Genomic DNA, 14,171 nt, shown 5'->3' on the forward strand with positions numbered 1-14,171 from the left:
CCTCCCAAAATAAAAGGCTCCTTTAGGTCTTCCTGCTGTATTTTGTCTCCTAAGCCCTCTGATCACCTCTTGACCAATAGGGGACCTGTGGGTTGTGGCCTCAGTGTGAAAAACAGGAGAGGAAGCTTAGTCACCTCAGATTCAGAGAGGCTGGCTAGGAGGCCAGGGACCAAGGATCTTGTATATAAGTGGACCAGAGGAAGTTTTTTTTCCTTGTTTTTTGCAAATCTCTGGACTTTTTTTTTGTGTGTGTGTGTGTGTGCCAATTCTGGCACTTGAACTCTGGGCCTGAGCACTGTTGTCCCTGTCTTCTTTTTACTCAAGGCTAGCACTCTACAACTTGAGCCACAGCACCACTTCCGGCCTTTTCTGTATATGTGGTGCTGAGGAATTGAACTCAGGGCTTCATATGCTAGGCAAGCACTCTACCACTAGGCCACATTCTCAGCCCGTCCTCTGGACTTTTATAATGGCCCACCCTGGATTCCAAGTTCACTCCAGAAGCTAATTTTATCTGCTTTGCCAAAGGCAGAGCTCTCAGGAGCCCAAGTTGATGAATGCTGGCATTGAGAGATGGTCTAAAGGACAGGAATGAACTGTTTGAAACATGAGTAACTCTGTAACCACTTTGTGTCCTTACACAAGTTCCAGGCTGAAAAGCTGGGGAGAACTTGCCCCAGTAAGAAGTAAGCATAATCCCCAAACCAAGGCCCCAAACCAATGCAGGACTCCCATTTGCTTTAGCCTTCCAACAGGTTTGCTCCTCTCCACTTTTCTGGAGTGCAGTTCACTTTACAGAGTGTGTTAAGGCTGTCTTGATCCTGTTTGCTCCCATCTGGGCTTGCTTAATTTGAGTCCTTTGTGAAGACTCCTGCAGAGGCTATAATTTGAGTTCTAAATCTGTCGCTGGACCCGTGTGGACACAAGTTTCAACTCGAGCTATTTTCTTCTGTGGAGAAGTGCTTGGAGAGTTTCCTGGACCCCTCTGCCTATGGGATAGTAAAGTCCAGGCAGGAGCTGTTCCAGACCTGTGACTCTTTTGCCCTGAGTAAAGGGTGCTGGGATGCTTGAGGCTTAGGCTCAGGGTGTCCTGGAATGAAGGCAGAGATATGCCTCAGTATTCCCCCCTTCCCCTCCCCCCCCTTTCTGGGGCTTTAACTCAGAGCCTAGGTGCTGTCCCTGGGCTCTTTTGTTCAAGGCTAGCACTTCATCACTTTGAGCCACAGCACCACTTTCACATTTCTGGTGGTTAATTGCAGATCAAAGTTTCATAGACTTTCCTTCCTCTGGGCTGGCTTTGACCCTCCATTCTCAGATCTCAGCTTCCTCAGTAGCTGGGATTACAGGCATAAGCCACCAGGTGTGTGTATATATTACTTGAAATGAAACCTACAGGACCAGCAGGGTTGGAGTGCTGTTAAAAAGGAAGCTGTGGGGGCTGGGGATATGGCCTAGTGGCAAGAGAGCTTGCCTCGTATACATGTGGCCCTGGGTTCGATTCCCCAGCACCACATATACAGAAAACGGCCAGAAGTGGCGCTGTGGCTCAAGTGACAGAGTGCTATCCTTGAGCAAAAGGAAGCAAGGGACCAGTGTTCAGGCCCTGAGTCCGAGGCCCAGGACTGCCCCCCCCCCCAAAAAAAAAAAAAGAAAAAAAAGGAAGCTGTGACTTTGAAGTCAGGAAGATTGGATTAGTTGGTCTTTTTTGGTTATTGTAATCTGAGTTATTTATAAAGAAAAAGAGGGCTGGGGATATGGCCTAGTGGCAAGAGTGCCTGCCTCGGATACACGAGGCCCTAGGTTCGATTCCCCAGCACCACATATACAGAAAACGGCCAGAAGCGGCGCTGTGGCTCAAGTGGCAGAGTGCTAGCCTTGAGCGGGAAGAAGCCAGGGACAGTGCTCAGGCCCTGAGTCCAAGGCCCAGGACTGGCCAAAAAAAAAAAAAAAAGAAAAAGAAGGCTGGAGCTAGAATGTGGCTTAGTGGTAGAGTGCTTGACTAGCATGCATGGAGCCCTGGGTTTGATTTCTCAGCACTACATAAACAGAAAAGGCTGGAAGTGGCACTGTGGCTCAAGTGGTAGAGTGCTAGTCTTGAGCAAAAGAAGCTCAGGGACAGTGCTCAGGCCCTGAGTCCCAGCTCCAGGACTGGCAAAAAAGAAAAGGTTTATTTTGGCTCATTTTGGAGGTGTGAGGGCTCACATCTTCTGATAGCTTTCTGGCTGGCAGAATCCTTGTTTTTGTGTGTCCGGTTTTTCTCTTCTTTGTGAGGAGGCCAGGATTGAATCACAGGGTATCCATCCTAAAGTCCCTGAAGGTCATTTGGGTTAAATTTCTACCCTCTTTATACATCATAACGGGCATTAACGTTCAAACTCTGGAAGTCCCTAGGGGACCTTCAACTCATATCCAAGCCACAGCAAGCTTAGTCCCCCATTTCCAGGGACTTCTTTCCTGGTTCTGTAAGGGAGAAGGGTCTTGGAGCGCCCTACTACATGGCTCCCCTTTCTATTCATGGTATCGTTAACTCTATTGAGAGCCATACCAGATTCTGGTTTTGCCCTTCCTAGTTGTACAAATCATGGCGTAAAACAATAGACAGAGGGCTGGGAATATGGCTTAGTGGTACAGTGCTTGCCTCATATATATGAAGCCCTGGGTTCGATTCCTCAGCACCACATATATAGAAAAGGCCAGAAGTGGCACTGTGGCTCAAGTGGTAGAGTGCTAGCCTTGAGCAAAAAGGAGCTAAGGACAGTGCTCAGGCCCTGAGTTCAATCCCCAGGACTGGCCAAAAACAACAACAACAAAAAACCACAAAACAAAAAAACAGAGTACTAAATATTTGAGGGGACACAGTGCTGTGAATGTGTGGGGTGCATCCTGTTAGGAGGTGAATGCATGAAAGAACAAATGAATGAATGGAGATGTAGAGCTGACAGTGGTCAGCTCCCCTTCCTCTTGGCACCTGATTGGTTGGTGTGCTATAAAGGTTGATTCTGGTAAGTTTGAGAGTGACCAGGAAGTGTTTGACTTTCTGCCAGGACTAAATCTCCTTAAAGAGAAAGAAACTTAGTATGTATCAGCAAGAAACCACAGCTCCCTGAATCCCCTAGCAAGAGTCATTCTGTTCTGATACAGATGAGAGGTAGATTAGCCATGTCTGCCTCGGCCTCAGAGCTCTCTCGCTCTGTCAATCGGGGGTAATTGGTGAGTTAAAGGCAAGTGGAGAGATGTATTAATCTAATTAGACCTGAGGCAAAATAGAAGAGTCTAATGGATGAAGAATTGTGGGAAGGAGTAGGAGAACCAAAAATTTAAAGGACCTTGTCCATATTTTGAGACTGCCTTATTGTGAGAGCTATGTGCTATTACCTAGAGAGCGATCTGTCCTTACACTTTAGAACCTTGAAAGATGAACTGTTTTCTTTCATGGTAATGGATCAGATTTGGGGACAAAAGACTGGGAAAATGGTGTAGGAAGGCATTTGACACCAGCCACACAATAATAGTACTTTGAGAGGGCCAGTGGCTTAGTGCCGAGGGATCATAATTTCCACTTGAGTTCTCAGTACCCAGGAGCTAGAGAGCTGTGCAGATGCTAAGTCAACTGGAGGGGCTGTTTTACTTACTTTTTATTTTTTGAATGAGTTTTGTGTGTTTGTAGGAGTGTGGAGGTCTGCTGTTTTTGCTCAAGGCTAGTGCTCTACCACTTGAGCCACAGCTCCACTTCTGGCTTGTTCGCTGCTTAATTGGAGATGAGAGTCTCATGGATTTTCCTACCCTGGCTGGCTTTGAGTTGGGGATCCATGATCCTCATCTCTCTGCCTCCTGAATAGCTAGGATTACTGGTAAGAGGCATTGCCACCTATCTAGTGAACTTTCTTAGTAGTTAGTAAAAGCTCCAGAATTATGGCAGGTGAATCAGGCCTCTCCTTTACTTACTGGTGTAGAGTTGGATGACATTGTTCCCTGATGTATAAAATTTAGGAGAAATAAGAGGGGAAAAGTGGGAGAAAGTGAAGGAGAGAATAACACTGTTAAAAAAGAATTGTACTCCTTACTTAAGTAACTGTAACCTCTCTGTACATTACATTACCTTTATAATAAAATTTAAATTAAAAAAAGGTGAAAATCTGAATTAGGCTCCCAGGGAGCTGCTCCCAAGTTTAAGAAAATGTCTTTTTAATTTAATTTATTTATTTTGCTCAAGGCTAGCACTCTACCACTTGAGGCACAATGTCATATTTGCCTTTTTCTGTTTCTGTGGTCCTGAGGAATTGAACCTAGGGCTTCATACATGCTAGGCAAGCACTCTACCACTAAGCCACATTCCAAGTCCTGTTTTATTTTTTTTCTGCAGATAATAATTTGCTCCCTCCTCCCTTCTCTCCTGCTTTCCTTCTCCCTTCCTTCTTTTTCTTCTCTCTTACAAAGGCAGTGTGGCTTTGATTTTTATTTATTTTGTGCCAGCATGGTGGCTTGAACTCAGGGCCTCTTGTTCATCTTTTCCACTCATGGCTGATGCTCTACTGCTTGAGCCTTTAGTCCTTTGTCTTTGGTATTGAAGCAATGAAATTCATCAGTCTTAAACATGTCTTCTTTTTTCTCCTGTACTAGGCTTTGAATTCAGGGCTTCAATCTCAATGTGCTTACTGTTATTCTGCCACTTGAATCGTGCCTCCAACCCTGCCTTTTGCTGCATTTTGGAGGTTGGAATCTAGTGAACTTTTCTTTCCAGTGCAGGCCTTGAACTGTATGTAGTCCTCTAGATTGTAGCTTCTAGGATTACAGGCTTTAGCCTCTCAGTTTTAGCTCCGGGCACTGTCCCTGAATTCTTCAGCTCAAGGCTAGAGCTCTACCATTGTACCACAGTGCCACTAACAGTTTTCTGGTGGTTAATTGGTGATAAGAGTCTCTTGAACTTTCCTGACCACACTGGTTTTGAACTGTGATCCTCAGATCTCAGCTTCCTGAGTAGCTAGGATTGCAAGCATGAGCCGCCAGAGGATGTCCGGCTAGGGTAAGCAACGTTAAAAAGTGCTCTCTCGGGCTGGGAAGATAGCCTAGTGGCAAGAGTGCTTGACTCATATACATGAAGCCCTGGGTTCGATTCCCCAGCACCACATATATAAAAATGGCCAGAAACGGCACTGTAGCTCAAGTGGCAGAGTGCTAGCCTTGAGCAAAAAGAAGCCAGGGACAGTACTCAGGCCCTGAGTCCAAGCCCCAGGACTGGCAAAAAACAAGTGCTCTCTCCTGCTTGAAATTCTACCATGTCTCTTGTGTGCAGCAGACTTCACTTTGAGGATGGTAGTATCACCACCATTGTCTCTTAACTAACGGGACATTTTTCAAACTTTGTTTTTTTAATTGAAGGGTCCTTGCAGCAATGAAAAACCTTGGGATAGTTAGAAACAATATTGATCTAGGCACATTTATCTGATGTAATGTAACATGGTTATCTGTTGGCAGGCAGCTCTAAAAGGCAAATGTGGGTCTGAATGCTGTGCAGCATCTAATTCAGGATGATAGCTGTTGATTTATGCAACTGGAATAGCTGGGGAAGTCAGAGCTTCCTTCCTGTTGAGCCAGCCTGGGGTGGGATGCGGGGGGGGGGGGGGGGCGCTTTCAATCCCTGTGCAACCTTGAGGAGAAGAAATAAGCTGACCTCTATGGGGACTTGGAAGTTGCTTCTGATGGAGTGGTTCCATACAAATGAATGTCTGGCCCTATTTTTCATTTCCAGTATGATGTTTGGATATCTCTTCTCCATCACCTGACTACCTCTGTTTATACTGGTGCTTGTTTGAATGTGGGTTTATTTTCTTTTTGAACTAGCCTATGAGAGATGCATGAACACTCAAAGTGCTAGCCATGCATGATGGTGGCATGCCTGTAATCCCAGCACTTGGGAGACTAAGACAGGAGGATTGTGAGTTTGAGGCCAGCCTAGGCTATATAGGAAGACTGATTAAAAAAAAAATTTCTTTTTAATGCTGGTTCTGGTGCTTGAACTCAGGTCCTGGCAGGATCTCTGAGCTTCTTTTGCTCAAGGCTAGCTCTGAAGCACTTGAGCCACAGTTCTACTTCCAGCTCTTCAGGTGGTTAACTGGAGGTAAGTGTCTCATAGACTTTTCCTGCCCAGGCTGGTTTTGAACCTCCATCCTCAGGTTTCAGCCTCCTGAGTAGCTAGGATTATACACATGAACCACCAGCACAAGGCCTCAATTATTTGGTAGGAGCTTTCCTTAAATTGGGGAGGCTCTGGGGGGCGGGGCCAGAGAGCTGGCCTGCCCATTTCCCTAGGGCCTGAGGGCCGAGGGAGGGTGTTTTGAGAGAGAGTTTCTTGTAGTCTTTTTTTTTTTTTTTTTTCCCTCCTCCAACCTAGGTCTGACTCTGGTGGTGGAAGGGCAGGCCCAGGCCGGAAGTGGGTGTGGACAAGGAATGCCAGCATACACGTGACCAGACCAGACTCCTGCCTCTGGTTCTTACTGCCCTTGGGAAGTGCTCCTCTGCTCCCTCTTCACTTCCTCTACTTTCAGGGAGCCCTCTCCAGGCTGGGCTTTTGGGCCTCAGTTTGACATAGAACACTCATTCAAATTCTCTTTTTCAGGAGGCACTTGGTAGTTCTGGGGGCTCAGTGAAGGCACCCACACGTTCTGTCTTTTTTTTTTTTTTTTTGTCGGTTGTAGGGCTTTGTCTGTGCCTGGAAGCTATCCCTGAGCTCTTCAGCTCAAAGCTAGTGAGCCACTTGAGCCACAGCACTACTTCCAGTTTTCTGATGGCTAGTTGGAGATAAGTCTCAGGGATTTTCTTGCCTGGGCTGACTTTGAACCTCGATCTTCAAATTTTACCCTCCTGAGTATCTAGGATTACAGGCATGAGCCACTGGTGCCCCACAGATTCTGAGGCCTTTATGGCAGGATGGCCCACATACTGCAGAACAGTTTCCTGTTGCTCTGTGTCAGTGTTGGCTGCAGGAGTGGCTGGAGGCTGCGCTGGAGGTCTAAGCTGGCCTCAGAGGATGGAGGCCTCAGCCCGAGTGCTTTCAAGACTGGGTCACTGGTGTAAACCTGTGCTGGAATAGTATTGTGGGAGGCTCTGTGTGACCAGATACGGTGGGTTTGAGTCTAGATTCCCACCTGCTTGCCAAGACCTCAGGAAAATGGCCTAACCACCTGTGAGTGACCCAAGCATTTTGGTCCTGTTTCTTCACCTGTGGTGTGGCTTGGTAAACATAGCAAGTGCCCAGGTTGTGGTAGAAGCTGTTGTTGCAGTGCTACAGAATTGTGTTGAGGCCTACTATACCTCTGGAGACTGGCCCTCAGCTTGAGGCTGTAGTTAATACTATCCAAGAGCAAGCTGTTGGCCCTACTGGGCTACAGGCTATACACTTGAGACTGGTGGTGCGGAGGTTCTTGGACTGGCTGGTTTCTCCCAAGAGACCCCCTGCATACCTGCAGTGGACCCTTTATGTGCTCCCATGTGGACTTGTGCCCTCCCCTAGTGTGCTGGAATGACTGTGGAGAAGGCACACTCTGGGCTCACCATGGCTGCACTGTGTACTGGGAGAGCCTCCCCAACCCATGGAGAGTGGTCATGTGACAGGTGATAAGTCAGCCACTCACCTGGACATAGGGCTCCTGAGTGACCAAGAAAAGACAGGTACAGGCCAGCCACCACGGGCTCAGGACTATAACCCTACATACTGAGGAGGCTGAGGTTTGAGGATCACTGTTTAAAGCCAGCCTGGGCAGGACTTTCCATGAGACTCTTATCTTCAGGTAACTTCCCAAAAGCTGGAAGTGGAGCTGTGGCTCAAGTAGTAGAGCACTGGCCTAGAGCTAAAAGGCAAATTAGACCTGGAGGCTCTGGGTTTAAGCCCAGTACCAGCACAAAAAATAAAACCAAAGGTAGAAAGTGTTATAAGTGTGCCATAGAAGCATCCAAGACTGAACTCCTATTAAATTGGAGTTTTCTTTTTTCTTTTTTTTTTTTTTTTTTGCTTGTTTTGTTATTTTGTCAGTCATGGGGCTTGAACTCTGGGTGAGCACTGTCCCTGGCTTCTTTTTGCTCATGGCTAGTATTTTACCACTTGAGCCACAGCGCTACTTCTGGCTTTTTCTATATATGTGGTGCTGAGGAATTGAACCCCGGGCTTCAAGTACACGAGGTGAGTCCTTTACCACTAGGCCATATTCCCAACCCCCTGGAGTTTTCTTTTGGGGGTGGTGGTGCTGGGCTTGAACTCGGGGCCTGTGAGCTGCTGTCCCTGAGCTTTTGTGCTCAAGATAAATGCTCTGCCACTTTGAGCCACATTTCCACTTGCAGCTTTTTATGGTCTGTTGCAGATAAGAATCTCACAAACTTTTCTGCCTAAGGTTGGAGTTAAGCCATGATACTCAGATCTCAGCCTTCTGAGTAGCTAGAATTATAGGTGTTAGCCATTGGTATCTGATTTTCATAAATAAGCTTTCTGTGTGTATGCCTGTGTGCGTACATGTGCCAGTCCTGAGGCTAAAACTCAGGGCCTAGACACTGTTCCTGAGCTCTTTTGCTCAAGGCTAGCACTTTACCACTTCCAGCTACTTCCAGCTTTTTTTTTTTTTTTTTTTTTTTGGCCAGTCCTGGGCCTTGGACTCAGGGCCTGAGCACTGTCCCTGGCTTCTTCCCGCTCAAGGCTAGCACTCTGCCACTTGAGCCACAGCGCCGCTTCTGGCCGTTTTCTGTATATGTGGTGCTGGGGAATCGAACCTAGGGCCTCGTGTATCCGAGGCAGGCACTCATGCCACTAGGCTATATCCCCAGCCCTACTTCCAGCTTTTTGATGGTTAATTGGAGATCACATCTCATCGTCTTTCCTACCCTGGCTAGCTTCAAACCTCCATCCTTAGATCTGCCTCCTGACTAGCTAGGAGTGTGAGCCTATAGATGTGAGCCTCCTGGGCTTAGCTTTATTAGCATTTTCAATCAGAACAATGAAATATAGTCTTTGACACTGTGTGAATGGTGTGCCAGCCTATGGCATTTCCAGAGAATGGATTTGGGGGCTTTTCTGATTTTTTTTTTTCATTTGAGAATTGTCATTTAATCTGGTCTAAAAGTCTTAACACATCAATAACTGTTCAACTTTCGTCCTATTTTCACAGTTTTAGAATTTATACATAATCTCAGAAAAGGTCTATTTTGAAGATTGAGATAGGGTCTCAGTACATAGGTAGTCTAGACTGGCCTTCTTGTGATCTGCCTGCCTCAGCTTCCTGACTGCACTTGAGAAGGTTTGGTTGTTCAGTATTAAGCTGTGAATCAAGAGAATAAACTAAAAAGATTCTCCATCTGTATGGGAGCTTTCCATTTCTATAGAAGAAAGAACATTTGGATGGAATATATTCTCCCTTGCCTTTGGAATACATAGATCAACTTTCAAGATTTGCCATTTAACAACTGTACTGAATAGGGGTGTGAACTAAATGGCAAGTTTTGGTCTGTCTGTCTGTCTGTTTTTCTTTCTTTCTTTGTCTTTTTTCTTTTTTTTTGACAGTCCTGGGGCTTGAACTCAAGGCCTGAGCACTGTCCCTGGCTTCTTTTTGCTCAAGGCTGGCCACTTGAGCCACAGTGCCACTTCTGGCCTTTTTGTGTATATATGTGATATTGAGGAATGGAACCCAGGGCCTCATGTATATGAGGCAAGCACTCTTGCCACTAGGCTATATTCCCAGCCCCAAGTGTGCTATCATTTGAGCTACACCATTGTGCTTAGTTGGAGATAAGAGTTTCTAGGGTTGATCTGCCCAGGCTGACTTTGAACCTGTATCCTCAGCTCTCAGCTTCCCGAGTAACCTGTATCCTCTGCTTTCATCTTCCCGAGTAGCTAGGATTATAGTGGTGAGTCATTAGCTTCTGGCCCTCCCTCCCTCCCTTCCTTTTTTCTTGCCAGTCCTGGGGCTTGAACTCAGGCCCTGGACACTGTCCCTGAGCTTCTTTTGCTCAAGGCTAGCACTCTACTACTTGAGCCACAGTGCCACTTCTGGCTTTTTCTTTTTATTTGGTACTGAGGAATCGGACCTAGGGCTTCCTGCATGTTAGGCAAGCACTCCACCACTAAGCCACATTCCCAGCCCTTCATTATTTGTAGTTCATAGAAAACATAATTCACTTACCAGCCTAAAGTCTTAATTCTGATCTAAATTAGGTGGGAACTTTTGTAACTCACCTGGAAGACAAAAAAGGGACATTCCTTGCCAATTAGTGACAAAGTCAGATGAAGGATTTAGACAGTAGAGGTGCCCTTCTGGGTCACAGCCACAGGTGCCTAACCTTGAGGGTATTGTTTGTGCTCAGAGTCCCCCCAGGAGCTTAAGGTGTGAACCAAAGTTGGAGTGCTTGCTTAGCAAGCACAAGGCTGAGTTCAAACTCCATGGGCTGGGAATATGGCTTAGTGGTAGGGTGCTTGCCTAGCATGCAGGAAGCCCTGGGTTCGATTCCTCTGTACTACATAAATAGAAAAAAGTTGGAAGTGGCTCTGTGGCTCAAGTGGTAGAGTGCTAGCTTTGGGCAAAAGAAGCTCAGAGACAGCACTTTGGCCCTGAGTTCAGCCCCAGGACTGGCAAAACACCACCACCACCACTACCACCACCGAACAAAAATCCGGTACCTTCAAAAAAAGAAGAGATTAAAACTACCCCTAGCATCAGAAGCACCATGAAGACAGGTGACTACCATGATGCTAGCACGAGTGTGCCCAACTGAAGAGGGGCCCAGCCTCTACCTTGCCTGGACCCTGAGTGTCCTCGTGAAGGATGACATTATTAGCTAAGAACACATCTGAGATAGAGTGGACCATGTCTGGATTTTTAGAGGCAAAGTGTTCAGCCCAGGCCTCCTGCATGCAGGGTGGGACCTGCCCCACTCCTTAGGGCAGGGGCACAGCTGACCTGTCTTGTCTTCCACTATCTTCATTTAGTGCAAGAATGACCTCCAGGGAAAGTGATACTAGTGGGCTGGGAATGTGGCTTAGTGGTAGAGTGCTTGCCTTGCATGCATGAAGCCCTGGGTTCAATTTCTTAGTACCACATACACAGAAAAAGCTGGAAGTGGCACTGTGGCTCAAGTGATAGAGCGCTAGCTCGCCTTGAGCAAAAGCAGCTCAAGGACGTGCCAAGGCACTGAGTTCAAGCCCCAGGATTGGCAAAAAAGAAAGGAAGGAAGGGAGAGAGGGAGGGAGGGAGGGAGGGACACTAGCAGTGGTCACCCATTGGGAGAGTTGTAAGAGTCCCTGTGGCTATTTACTATCCAAGTACTAAAGATAAGAAGTTCACATAGAAATGAATGTTTCCTTTTCCTTTTCCAATAAGTTGCCTTGCTAACTTAGTAGATGATTATGGGTTGAAATAAGTAACCTTTTTATGAATTTAAGGCCTCTGTTGCTCACCTTTCTTGCTTATGGCTGATGCTCTACTACTTAAGCCACAGCTCCACTTTTGGCTTTTTGCTGGTTATTTGAAGATAAGAATCTCCTATTTATTTGCCAGAGCTGGCTTCCAACCATGGTCCTCAGTTCTCATCTTGAATCACAGGAATGAGCCCCCAAGTCCTAGTTAAAGAAATTTCCTCATCAAAACTAATACTTTAAACATTTGACAGGTAATGTTGCTTCTTCCTGGTCAGCCCAGCACCACCATGTAGTCTTTGGTCATTTCTGCTATAGAAAAAGACATGATCCTAGAATTGGGTGAGTTTTTCTTTATTCAGTGCCTTGGTTGTATAGGAACAGACTCTCTCTGATAGTGTTTAGAAATCTTTTGTGTTTTTGAAGGCGGGTCATTGATGGCTCCTGCCTGTAATCCTAGCTTCTGAGGAGGCTGAGATCTGAGAATCTAGGCTCAAAGCCATCCTGGGCAGAAACTGTGAGACTCTTACCTCCAATTAAGCACCAAAATACTGGAAGTGACTCTGTGGCCCAAGTGGTAGAGCTCTAGCCTTGAGCTGAAGAGCTCAGGTACAGCACCCAGGCCCAGAGTTCAAGCCTGATGACTGGCCAAAAAAAGAAAGAGAGAGAGAGAGAAAGAAAGAAATTTTAGGTTGTGGTGGTAAAAATCCTGCATTCTCAATCTGGTGTTAGAGAAAGGAGGATCAAAGGTTAAAGAACAGGGCTGGGAATGTGGCTTAGTGGTAGAGTGCTTGCTTGCCTAGCATGCATGAAGCCCTGGGTTCAATTCCTCAGTACCACATAAACAGAAAAGCTTGAAATGGCTCTTTGGCTCAAGTGGTAGAGTGCTAGCTAGCCTTGAGTAAAAATCTCAGGGACAATGCCCAAGCCCAGAGTTCAAGCCCAGGACTGGCAAAAAACAAAAAGAAAGTTAAAACCAGACTGAGCAAAGATAGCAAGACCTTGTCCAAAGCAAAGGAACAAACAAGAATAATAGTGCATTTGGAAGACAGGTGTTTTGTTTTTGCGAGTGCTCTCTCTGAGCTCTTTTGCTTGAGGCTAGTGCTCTACCACAGTGTCATTTCCCGTTTTCTGGTGGTTAATTGGAGATAAAAGTCTCACAGTCTTTACTGCCCAGGTTGGCTTCAAACTGTAAAGAGAAGTCCTTGCTCTCTCTCTCCCTCTGTGTATGTGTGTGTCTGTCTGTCTGTCTTGGTACTGGGGTTTAAACTCCTCTTGGGCACCAAGGTTGACATTCTTCCACTTGAGCAACAGCTGTACTTCGTGAATCTCACAGACTATCATGCCTGGGCAGGCTTTGGACTAGGTCCTCAGACCTGGAACTACTGGAGTCAGCCACCGTTACTCTGCTCTTCCCTCCCCTTCCCCTTTCTCTCCCCTTCCCTTCCCCCTCCCCTCCCCCCTCCCCTCCTTTCTCCTTTCCCTTCCTTTTCTTCCCTCTCTCCCTTCCCTTTTTCTTCTCCTGCTCCCCCCCCCCCCCCCATCAAACCCAGGGCTTCGTGTATGCTAGGCAACCACTCTACCAAGAGCTACAGCCCCAGAAGTGTCATTAAAGTACTGTACTGACAAGTTGTTCTTAGGACAAAGGCAAAGCCAAAAAAAACATGGTTCTGAGCCTAGCCATGTCTTGGAGTTTCTTCAGCCTTCAAATGGCATCTGCAGGTCATTGCATCATATTTCATAATCATCACCCAACCAATTTGTTGTTTGTCCAGCTCTAAGAAGTGCAGTAAGGGCTCCAACCCAAGCTTTCAGAGCTGATTGGGGATCTCAGGGAGGCCTGGGTTCACCTCCACACACCTGTGGGTCACAGAAAGCACCCGTGGAACCGAGTGGTTCACCTTGGGGAGGGCACCCCCACTCTGCTCGTCACCTGTGTGCACCTCAGTCCACAGGGTGTGTCATTAATATGTCACAGCTGATGCTTCCGTCTTTTAAAAAAGGCTGATTTGTCACCTTGGTGACTCATCCAGGCTTGCCAGCTCAGACTCTAGAATTCCCATTTACCTCAATTTCAGATCTCCCACCTGACTGCACTTTGCTCTGTTTGTGGTTAATTAAGTTGGCATTAATCAAGACCCAGGTGAGGAGCTGTGAGGTAATATTTTGCTTGTATTGCTTTAATATACATCATCTGATTAATGACTGAGGCATAGAAGCAGTTCTTAAAATATACCCCTGCTGTATTTGAGGGAACCTCCTACACTTCTGCTCTGAACCATTCTTGCTCCTGGATCAGGGGGCACTGAATTCCTATACCAAGTCAGGCTTCTGAGAATAATAGTGTTTTGTATTGTCTTTGAACATTTCAGTTTCTTTGTCTTAAAGCAACACGAAAGTTGCTGTCAGAACCTAGTTTGAGAAGGTGTTCGGGTCACCATTTGGTATTTTGTATCTTTAGATGGAAGAAAGCTTAGCTTCTGGCCCAGGAAAGGTTGTGTCAGATGTTGCCTGAGGCAATGGGAAACTTTCTGAGTATGTGTGGTGGGGGTTTTGGAATATAAGGCAGAAAGTTGCCAACAGTGTGGAGCTGACATAGAATAAAGGGGGCTTGGAGTTATCTAGCAGAGAATGATTGGCAAAACTTCCTCATGAAATGTTTTCAAGTTTGAGGTAGGGATGCAGTTGTGGGTGGGAAATACTTTTTGTTGTTGTTGCTAATGGGGTGCAATATAAAATGATACATTTCAAATATATAGTTATTAAAATATATAGTGTT

General features: G+C 46.3%; 1 protein-coding gene across 1 annotated transcript in view; it reads left to right on the forward strand.

The window, feature by feature from the left end:
• The window catches only part of Mau2 (MAU2 sister chromatid cohesion factor), a 41,844-nt gene extending 28,607 nt beyond the window's left edge, over positions 1–13,237 (forward strand). Inside the window, exons 21-22 of the transcript XR_007210432.1 lie at positions 1,594–1,607; positions 13,227–13,237. The gene's annotated coding sequence lies outside the window, so the exon portion shown is untranslated. The remainder of the gene's footprint in view (positions 1–1,593; positions 1,608–13,226) is intronic.
• Positions 13,238–14,171: the final 934 nt, after the last annotated feature.

Source organism: Perognathus longimembris, chromosome 3, assembly GCF_023159225.1.
Source record: "Perognathus longimembris pacificus isolate PPM17 chromosome 3, ASM2315922v1, whole genome shotgun sequence".
In the NCBI taxonomy this organism is placed as follows: domain Eukaryota; kingdom Metazoa; phylum Chordata; class Mammalia; order Rodentia; family Heteromyidae; genus Perognathus; species Perognathus longimembris.